Raw genomic sequence first — 11711 nt, 5'->3', positions numbered from 1 at the left:
TTATTGGTCCAGTGGTGAGGATTTTTGTTTTCTTGACATTGAGATGTAATCCATATCAAAGGCTGTGCTCTTTGATCTTCACTTAAACCCTGACACTTAAACCCAATCAAATCTATTCCATACAGATCTTTTCAACTGATCTTGTAATTTCATCTTCAAAACAGACCAAAGAGTAGCTAGGTTATAGGAGTGAAAGAGCCCATTCTCTTTAAATCGACAACCAAGATACAAAAGGAAAGCTTCAGAATCAACTTCACCTCTCCCTCAGCAAGTGACTTTCAATTCCTTCCCAGCAGACTTTGAAGCTATTCAAACATTTGGGCCTTTTCCTCCTCTGATCCTTCTCTCCCAGAACTCTGACCACTGCAACAGTGTCCTCACACCATCTTCATGTCCATTCTACCCCCTTGATGACAAAACAGCTAACCTCTTAGGAAACAAGTTTGATCAGGTGATGCTTAAAGATATACACAGGTTCGGGTTCTATTCTAAAACCTGTATTAAACTATAAAATCTATCAGGTAACATTAAAAAATAACCTTCACATTCTCAGCCAGTTTTCAGCAAATAAGCTTTTATTGGAACACAGCCAGGGACGTCCATTTACATATTTTAACACCACTGTCTTTACAAGTGGTAAGAGTTAAATGTTGTTATTGGGTGCTGTGCAGTCCATTTCAACTCATGGTCAGAGAGACTCCATGTGACAGACTAAAACTACCCCATAGGGTTTTCTAGGCTTTCATTTTAATGAAAGCAGATCACCAGGCCTTTCTCCCTTGGTATCTTTGTTTCTGTTAAGTGCCATTGAGGTGGCTCTGACTCATAACAACCCTGAGGAGCAGCTGGTGAGTTTGAACTGCCAGCTTTGAGGTTCAAATCGACCTTGAAGCTGAGTGCTTATCCATTTAGTGCCACATCGTATCCCAAAGAATCTTTAAGAGGATTCAAACTTCCAACCTGTAGGTTAATATCCAAGTGCTTAACTATTGTATCACCAGGGATCCTTAAGAGTTAAACAGGCCTGCCTATAAGCCAAGATATATATAAAAAATCATTGTAAAAGACAGTAAAGATATTTGCCATCTTTTCAGAAAAAAAAATGTACAATCCATGATGATCTACTTTTTCTGTCCCTCCCCAAACTGTGACCTACACTAAAATCATGTTGATCTTCTTGCTAAGTGCTGTTGAGTCAATTCTGACCTATAGTGACTCTGTATAGGGATTCTGAGGGGCAGTTGGTAAGCTTGAACCACTGACCTTGCTGTTCAAACTGACTTTGTAGCCCAGCGCATTAACCCACAGTGCTAGACCAGGACTCCATACTGATCTTACTATTCCCCAAACATATTATTGCCTCTCAAGACGACTTACTTCTAAACACATTATTCTCTCTTCCTTGAAACCCATATATCATGCTGCTAAAACTGGTTAATTCTTTTGCTTGCTTTAAGACTCAACTCCAGCATTTTCTGAGATGCCTTCCCTGGCTTCCCCCTGGCAGATTGGCTCCTTCCTCCTCCTTTCTCTTAACACTTTATCCATGCTTCCTATCCTATTGCAATTATTTTACTCATCAAAGTTAGCCTGTGAGTTCTTTGAGGCCAGTTGTTTGCATTTTTGTGTTCTTAATATCTTGCAAAGTGCCTGATTTCTGTAAGTATCCACTAAGTGTTCAGTGAATGAAAGTCTGATTTCTAGATCATATGTATATATGAGGAGCAGTGACCATGGTGTATTAAAGTACATTTTATGAATGTAATTAGCTTAGTCAACTCACAGAAAATGTATTGAAAAGGACTGGTTAAGAAACAGTGTTCAGAATGATTTGAAATTTCATATCTATCAGCGAAAAGTAGACAGACAGTACAAAGACAAATAGTCTATACATACCTGAAGAACAGTATACTCCTGAACTATCAAGAAAAAAAATATGGGTGTCTATAAAACTGACTCTTTCAATTTAATTACTTCCCTTATTTTGTTCTAAAGGACGAAAGAACAATTGCCAGAGCTGAGTTTTAATTAAGGCTATACTGCCATTACCTTCCTTTTCTTTAATAGAAATCCACTATATCAAGTAGTGATATATTGACTAGGGTCTTAAATTCTGCTTTTCAGACACCATGTACCAATCTTTCCTTGGTCCTTTTGTGAGCCTTTGTGTGGACATATTGACATATTTAATTTTAGGTTAATGTCGTCACAGAAGGTACTCATGGACACCTCCATTTCTGAGTTAACAAGAGATGCTGGAAAAGGTAGAAATCTATTTATTTCACCACCTAGTACATTTTTCTCTAAAGGTATGATGTTTCCCAACAATGCATAACACTGAACCAAGCACATTTTTGAAGGATCAAAATGATTGTTTTTAGTTTTATAGGTTGAAACAAACACTGGCATAAAATACTCAGTTGATACCACTGAGGTTAATTCATTTCTTTTGTGCCTAATATATATGGAAACGGTCTGGTTTTTATCTTTGAAAAAGCATCAGTCCTGCAGTTACTTAAAAGGCTAAGACATGTGGAAAAACAATTGGAAGCAACATTTTAGAAGATCTTGCAAATCCTACCTGGAAAAAGGTTCTTAGTGGTCAATTTGAAATGTACACAATGGTCACCACTGGGTCCTTAGGACAGAATTGCAGCCCCCTTTCCTTGGTTAAGGAACCCTAGTGGTGCTGTAAGATAAGCACTGGACTGCTAATCACAATACAAGGTCAGTAGTTCAAACGCATCAGCCACTCCACGGGAAAAAAATTCCAACTCAGGGTCACTATGAGTTGGAATCAACTCAATAGCAGTGGGTTTGGATTTGGGTTCCATGTTTAAGCACAGTGGATTAAGCACTGGGCTGATGACTGAAAGGTTGGTGGTTCAAACACACCAGCCAATCTGCAGGGAGTCTTCTTCCATAAAGATTACAGCTTCAGGAACCCTATGAAGCAGTTCTATCGTGTCCTATGAGTCACTATGATTCAGAACCAACTTAATAGAACTGGATTTGCTTTGATTTGGGAGTTTCCTTGTTCAGTGTCAGAGCATCCTTCCAAACACTTGTTGCATCGGTGAGGGCTAGGGAGTGACTGATCGCATCAGACACTATTCCACTGTGTCTTTCACTTGTGCCAACCTATGCCCTTAAGCCTAGTTCCTATGATAGCAGGAACTTGTACCAGCTTCAATCAAGGAATTGTATGAGGAGACCATGGATGAAACTCAAGGATTTGGGGGAATTCACTTATCTCGAAACAGAAAATCCTGTTTGGTGTTTCCAAGGAGCAGAAGGTGAGCTTGAACCACTGACCTCGTGGTTCACATCCTAGGATTTTTGGCTACTAACTTATCTAGAATCAGAAGAACTGACCTTGAGCTAATTTTTTTGCTTTTGCTTTTTTTAGTTATTTCTGAACTTGTGCATGTTGTCATCTGAAAAGCAGGAATAATAATAATATGCCAACTGCAAAGATCAATTAATGAGCTAAAAGTGAAAAGTGAATCCATAAAACTAGAAGAAATACAGGTCCATTTAAAAAATTATCTTTGGGTAGGAAAGCTTCTGTAACCATGACAACAAAGTAGAAAAGAGAGAGGAAGTTCAGTGAGTTTTACTTGTAAAGTTTAGAAAGTTGCCAGGAAGAATTGGTTGAGCCATTTGGTACTATTTATGTTTTGCTATCAATGTTGTCCTGATGTGATGATGTAGGATAACCACTGGACTGCAAACCACAAGACCAACCATTCAAACCCACCAGCTGGTCCTTGGAAACCCTATATTGTTGTTGTTACATCCACTGAGTAGGTTCAACTCATAATGACTGTGTCTGTCTGTCTGTCTGTCTATCTACCTATCTATCTATCTATCTGTCTGTCCAGCTATCTCGCTATCTATCGACCTACCTACCTACCTACTTATATACCTACCTATATCTCCTCTAAATATTTCTTTCCTCCACCCTTTTTTCCTAGATTCTTTCTTTTCTGTAGGGAGAAAATACCTTCCAGGTCTAACATACCAGAAAGGGTGGGGTCCTTAGATATCCACAGACCTCCCTGCTGCCCTCTTGGGTACTGGCACCTTTTGCTTTTTAGTTCAGTGTAATGGCACTGTGGGTTAATGTGCTGGACTACAAAGTCAGTCTGAACTTCAAGGTCAGTGGTTCAAACTCACCATTCGCTCCTTGGAAAACCCTATAAAGGGTTGCTATGGGTCAGAACCGATTCAACAACAACAACAACAAATGTGGCATGCTCTTACCCAATTTGCCATAGACAGAAATTGAACTGTCTTCTAGTTTAAGCGTGTTGGATTGAGCCTTGATCGGATACTTGCGTTTTTGACTTGACATGGAGAATCAGACACAGCTGAAAGGAATAGCCACCATTCATAAGCTCATTTTGTCTTCACTCCTGTTTGTGATGTTTTTCCTTGAACAATTAAGAACTCGACTTCATGGCTTGTTCTAACTAAATAGAGGTAGGGGAAAAAATAAAACAAAACATTTGATGAGAGTGGGAAAGAATAGGGTTCTGAGATTTGAAGTCAGTGTTTGATTGAGGTCTGTTCCCCTATTTTCCTGGGCAGGGCAGGCCAGGCCAGTCAAGCCCTGAGAATGGGGATGACCCTAACCTTCTTAGTGAGTGTTCTTCTGTAGCTCACAGGGTGGAATGTATGGTTTCTATTTGTGACCTACAATAGGCCCCTCAATCCATTTTCACCCGTGACTCAGTAACTCTGAATCCCCAACTGTGACAAATGTAGTTGACAATTCTCTCATCACTTTGTCTTCTTATGTATCTTTTTAAACATTTAAAAACCTTTTTGTTGTGATGAAATATATGTTACAAAACATTTCAACCATTTTTATGTGTGCAATTCAGTGATGTTAACTACAGGACCATGTTTTTTATGTATCCTTTGGAGGCATTTTCACAGGAAATTAGGAGAAATCTTACTGAGCACATCCAATTTACCACTATGATAACTCAGAAATTGCGAATCAGAACTACATTTTCAAAATCTTCAACTTGTGATATACATGGATCAGAGTTTAAAAGTCTATGATGAATAAAAACAGAAAATGGGCTAATTGAAGCTGGTACAGGGAATTAAAACCCTAATTTTACAAAAATGTATGCACTTTATTTTATTGTACCCCCTGAAGGTAAGCACAATGCGATTGGGGAATAGCTTCCCTTAACAAATGGTGATAGCTGAGACACTTAAAATTGGGTTAGAATTTTGGAAATATACTACAAAATGTATTATGTAAATAGAAGATTCTCAGTAAACTTAGAGAACTAAAGGCTCCAAGTTGGTTTCAGACAAGAACAGTCTGCATATGTTTATGGATTGGAGCTATGAGATGGATTTGGTGTTAGGACCAAAAGGAGGTCTGGACCCTGGACATTATCAGGAACAGAATTGATGTTTGACAGAGAAAATAGAAAACCACATTATGCATAGCTCTGGTCATTGGGCCTCAATAAAGCATAATCCCCAGGGAGAAAGCAGTAACATATCTGAGATGGCTGAAGGATTAGACAACCAGTCCCTGCTCACTGGATTGGGATTTGTTGTTGTTGTCCGAAATCAAGTTGGTAATCTTGTGTATAATAGAACAGAATACTGTCCGATCCTGCATCCTCCCCTTGATCCCATGTGATCCACAGAGTTTTCATGGACTTATTTCTGATAGCTGATTACCAGGCCTTTCTTTCTAGTTTGTCATAGTCTGGAAATTCCATTGAAACACACAAGCCTTCACTGATAAATGGGTGGCGGCGGGTGTGTATGAGGTACATTGCCTAGAATCTAACCCACATTTTCTGCATGGAAGGCAAGAATTCTATCACTGAGCCAACAATGCAATTCATTTTCTATTTCTCTACATACACACAGTTGCACGTGCACACACACACACACACACACACATATGTGAGGTTGGATTCTTTAAAACCACATATTGTGCTCTAAACCCAGGCTTAATTGAATATTTAGGTGAAGGAAGTTTGTTTGAGACAGACCCAACCTCTTTTCAAGGTGACTTCGGGAAGGACAGCATTTGGTGCCAGGGACAGAATCCTTAGCTGGCTGGACCTATTCTGTTACAGAATTTCTGATGTTTTTATGACTGCCAGCACATGATAACTGTTCTTGTCACCTTTTGCTTCTCTGGTGCTTTCAAATATTTAGATGAAATTGGCTGTGGATTCCCACACTTCCTTGCGGTAATGTGTTTGTAAGGTGCTGGCTCTCAGCACTGACTTGAACAGAAAAAGAGGGAGAAATGAGATAAGGAAATACAACAGAAAACAGTGCACACATAGAAATAAGGAGTGAATACCTTTTCTGAATTACCTCAAATGAACCTTTAAGGGTAAAATGGTAAAATCCCAGCAGCAGATGATTCTTCCCCAAGATACAAGAACTAATATCATCACTACAGTGCATTTATTTCTCAAGACCCTAAAAGGCTCCTTAGAAGCATAGTGTGTGATATCTATGGGATTGTCGTATAACTATAGATCTTCCCCCCCCCCGGGTTCATATAACTAATAGTTATCAAAGAGCAGATACAGTAGCAAGCATTTTATAGTATTTTATTCACTCTTGAAAACAACAATCATACAAGGCATAGAGTATCTTTAATTTATAGATAAATGAGGCTTAGAGAAGTAAGAAAATTGCTGAAGGTCACACCGTCATTAATCGATGGGGTCAGTATTTGAACTTAGCTCTAACTTGACTCTAAAACCACTTTGATAGACTATCTTCCAGCTTAATTTCACAGAAAGTGTCAGCGTGCATCAACTCAGATGACAATTAAAACTGTCTACAGATAGATGAAGGAAACAGTGTACACTGCAGCTCCAAGGCTAAGTGATCGAGAATGGCAATGTCAGGTTTAGGGTGCTGGGTCCTTGGGACTGCCAGAGCCTCTCTTGTGGGGCATAGGAGGGCTTGCTATGCCACCATACAATCCTGACAACTTCCAGCAGGTAGGTCATGCTTGTGCTTCCTACGTTCCATGGTTTCCCTCTTTATCTGCCCCTGTGGCTCTGAGTTCAGGCTGTCCTTTGGACTCAGCTTTTCATATTCTCCCCTCCTGCTGTGAATCTGACCCTTTGGCTCATGTTCACGCTCCCTACTGTATGATAGACCATTCAGTGACCTCTTGTGCTTTCACTAGTACCTGACCTTAGTTAAGACCCAGGTTCAACTTAGTACTCCCACACTGGGGCTGAGAATTAGAAGAGAATCCATTCTGTGACACAGGAAGAAGTTTGTCTCCAGAAGTAGATTCTGGTGCAGCAGAAAAAGGGTTTTTCTAATAGTCAAGGTTATCCAAAGATGGGATCTTCTGCCTGAGGAGGTCATAAGTTTTTGTCACTGTATGGATTTCAATATAATTGTGACTTGCTAGGGAAAGTATCTGTGTCAATCAGCTTAGGCTAAGTTATGATGCAGTAACCAGGACCTGCCCAATTTCAGTCACTTAAGACCAGTTTATTTCCCATTCAGTTTACAAGCCCATTTGTGTTTGATGCCTGAATCTATTCTATTTTATCTTCCCTGAGAGACACAAGCTGACAGAGTAACCCTTACCTGGGCTACTGCAAGTGTGTGTCAGAGGAAAAGTCATAGTGAAACATGAGATGGTTCTTATAGCTAGGAAGTGACATTTGTATCCCGAGTTTATTTGCCAACGTAAGTCACATGACCACTCTGGAGTTAATAGAGTGGAGATGTCTAGTGATCCCCCAAGGAGGGACACAACAAGTTCTAGGGCCAAGTTAGCATAAATGGGACAGGAAAGTATAAGGGGAGGTGAATGTTTAGAACAGTAATATAACTTACCAAAATGTGCATTTTACACCCTAGAAAGCTTCCTGGGGCAGTTCTTCTTTGTCACACAGGGCTGTTACCAATTGAAATGGATTTAATAGTATACAAAAACAGCAATGTAAGATAGGTTATATAGATAGGTAGTTTCATTTGTAATTTATAACTTTCCTTCTAACACTGAGATGTGATGATATACCAAGGTTCCCCAGAATTTTATGGGAAATTTAGGAAACTTAGAGACAGGAAATTAAAGACTTAGCATGATAGGGATATACATTCTTAGAACAAGCCAGCAAATGTTTCTTATCACATTCTTCCCTGCAGATACTTTACAATTCATTACAGTAAGAATATAGTGTGAGTCACACAAGTACTTTTAAATTACTTAGTAGCCACGTTAAAAAACAGAAAAAGAAAAAGAGAAATATTATTTTAAATATTTTTTATAGCTTTTGTAATATGATTTTATAGCTTTAATTGTCTTGTGGAACCATAGGAACAAAGAGTCATTATTAACTTGAAATGTTTGTGTGTGTGTTTAGTTCAATAAAGAACAAGATTTCATATAAATAGCCAGATAGATGTCATTGGGTTAGAGAGCAGGTGGAGTGCTAGAGATAGAAATGGATGTATCAACTGAGATATATTTCATAAATCTGCTGACATTTACAACATTTCTTCTTTAGAAAAGTTTGTTAAGACTATGTTGCAAAACCGCTGGTAGAGGGAGAAAAAGGAAAATTTCTTTTGGCTACACAAGGGAAAACAATTATTGATCCAAAAGGGATCGTTTGTAAATAGATAATGCCATACCAGATGGCAGCAAGTGGTCTGTGCAACAATCTATTCCAGGTTGATATCCAGAAAATTCTACAGTGATGCCTTTTGAATATTGTATCTAGGGGTGATTATGTGAAAAAGGACTGCTTGAGAAGACCAGGCCTAAAAAGAACCCAGTGGGCATCAATCCTGTAGATCAAAAGAGAAAAATATTCAAGGAAAGAAATTATTTGAACCATGTTTGTTAATCTGTCAGGGTCCATCTGTCATCTCTCTCTAAAAATGTTTTATAATCCTACTCTTAACAAATCCCACACCAGACCATATCAGTTAATTGTATAAAGAAAGGGTAAATTGCTACCTATGCCTCATGTACAGCCAACACTGGAGTTTGAAGACTTGAGTTCTAGTCACCCTTCTCCTCCACAACTTAGTAAAGGATGGATTGTTTTACATTTCTTGACCTTTCCTAACTCATGAGTAAAATTAGTGGTAGAAAAATCAGGTATTTTTGAACTTATAAATATTTTAGATTTCAGATAAGATAAATATGGATATGGGGGGAAGGACTGAATCTCAGTTGTGTGTTCATTATCTATGCATCCAACAGATTCAGAAACAAATGTGTTTTATGATTTATTTTTTATATAAGACATTGACCCAAATAAAAAAAGCAATAAGTAAATATGTATTGCTTCCTTTACCTAAAGATCATAATCTTTACAATGCTAATTTCAATCGATTTATAGTTTCCTGATTTTAGTTAAAAAGTTTTCTAAAAGGTCTGAAGTCACTTTCATATATGTTGTTGACTCCTTAAATGTTTTCATGTGAGACAGGCTAAACACAATAAACAATTATGAGCCCAAGATTCATTCTATTGTTGTTAAGGTATTGAGCAAACAGAAATCTAGCAATTGTGATTTAACTAGTCATAAAATCAATATCAGACCTTTGAGAAACTCCCTAGGATGGTAAACCTTGCTTATTAACTGTCAGAGCAAAAATCTAGGATTACTATAAAAAGTATTTGTAATCCATGGTGGAATGTCACGGTTAAGAGCTTGAGCTTTGATTAGATAGCTATAGGTCATGACATTTACCTTTTGTTACCTCTGTTTGTTACGAAATATGAAAAATAAACTGTTTCATAGACTGACTTTGTGCAAATGTGTCAATTTTTTTAAAAAAGAGTTTGTGTATGTACTGATGAATATGGCATAGAGGTATTATATTATTTTGTGCTGGCCTTCCCATATCTCATAGAGAAAACAATCATATCTGTGGCATTGTATATTAAAACATTTAATGATCCAGTTAATTTATAAAGATTTTTAAAGCCTGAGAGAGAAAAGATATGCCCCAGCAATTTTACTCTCAGCTCTCTTTGCGTTTTGTAAATCATCCTGAAGCAGGAGACCTTTGAGATCAATGGCATATTAGTAGAATCATACTCACTTAATAAGGAATGTGTTGTATAGTTGCTGAATCACTGTCCTTTCCAAAATTTCAGCAGCCATACCATTAAATCTTAAGGCCTGACAGTTTGGCCACTGTGATCAATTCATTCCTAACACTTTAAAGCAATCCCTGTTTACCTTTAGGAAAACAACTGACCTAGACTTATGACTTCAGAAACAGCATGAAAAGTCTCAATCTCATATATTACTTTCCAGACTCCTACTGTGCACTGTTAAGTGCTGTGGAGCTGGTTCTAAATCATAGCCATCCTGTATAGAGTTTCCAAGGAGCTGCTGGTGTGTTTGAACAGCTGACCTTGTGGTTAGCAGTCCAGTGCTTATCTTATAGTGCCACACCAGGAGTCCCCTACTGTGCAGGGATGTTTGAAATTCTACTAAAAAGAGACAAAATTGTTATTTTTAAGTTATTGATGAAACTTAAATATCTCTGAAGAGTTAGTATCTATTGACCACCTACTATGCAGCAGAAGCGCATGCTTTCCTTGTTTTAACTCATATAATCCACACCATAGCTCTCTACCATAGAATGTGCTATTACTTCATTTTACAGATCAGGAAACTGAAGGACAGAGAGGACTGTTTACTAGCATAGCATTATATTGTGGTAAGTGCTGAATCTGGGATTTGAGTCAAGTCTGGTTCTAGACTCTGTCCTTTCACTGCAACACAATATAAAGGGCAATGAGTGACAAATTCTCCTGAGGTTTTATTGATGAAGCAGTTAACCAGACTCTGTGAGTCAATTCCAATGCATGGTGACCCCATGTGGGTCAGGGTAGAACTGTGTGCCATGTATGGTCTTTGCAACGACTGATTTTTCACAAATGCATCATTAGGCCTTTCTTCCAAGGTGTCCCTGGGCAGACTCAAACCACTAAATGTTTAGTTCGTAGCTATGTTTAACCACTCAGGTTCTAGGGAAATATATTTAGGGTGAAGGGGTGTCGATTCGATTGTTGAAGCAAGGAGTATCAAGTACCATGGAAGAGGAAAAAAATCACAAAAAAGGAGACTAGAAGTGCCAAGTAAATACTTCAATTACCTCACAATTCTGCCAAACAGCACCTAATTTCCTTGGAGTCATTTGGTAGACATTTTATAGTCCTCAGGGACTTATTCAGGAAGGCAGGGCTTTTGAAAGAGATAACCTGGAATCTCTACTCAGGATTTTTTCCTCATCAGCACAGACATAGTTCTACACAAGACTGCATTATAGGCTAACTAATTCATCCTTTACTGATAATTTATTACTCTGTAAAATAATCCATTTTAGAACGTGCTAAATAAACATAGTATATGAATTTTTTAAATAAATTTTTGTTAACTGTGTTAAAGACTGTAGTTAGAGCTAATGAACATTTATTATACCCTGACATCCTCATGCATGTAAATTTAAAGTGCTACCCAAACCTCTTATATTTTCTAAAGAAAATGTCAGTTGTTAACAAATTTTTTTTAATGTTTTATTGTGAATTATGTGATAATTAACATGGGAGAACATTAGTTTTACATTCATCCTATCATATATCATTTCATTGCCATGGTTACAATCCCCTCCACGCATCATCAACCAACCAAAGAGTATGCACTGCA

This window comes from Chrysochloris asiatica, unplaced genomic scaffold, assembly GCF_000296735.1.
Source record: "Chrysochloris asiatica unplaced genomic scaffold, ChrAsi1.0 scaffold00004, whole genome shotgun sequence".
Taxonomy (NCBI): domain Eukaryota; kingdom Metazoa; phylum Chordata; class Mammalia; order Afrosoricida; family Chrysochloridae; genus Chrysochloris; species Chrysochloris asiatica.
The sequence above is the reverse complement of the archived record's forward strand: the minus strand, read 5'-3'. Positions refer to the sequence as shown.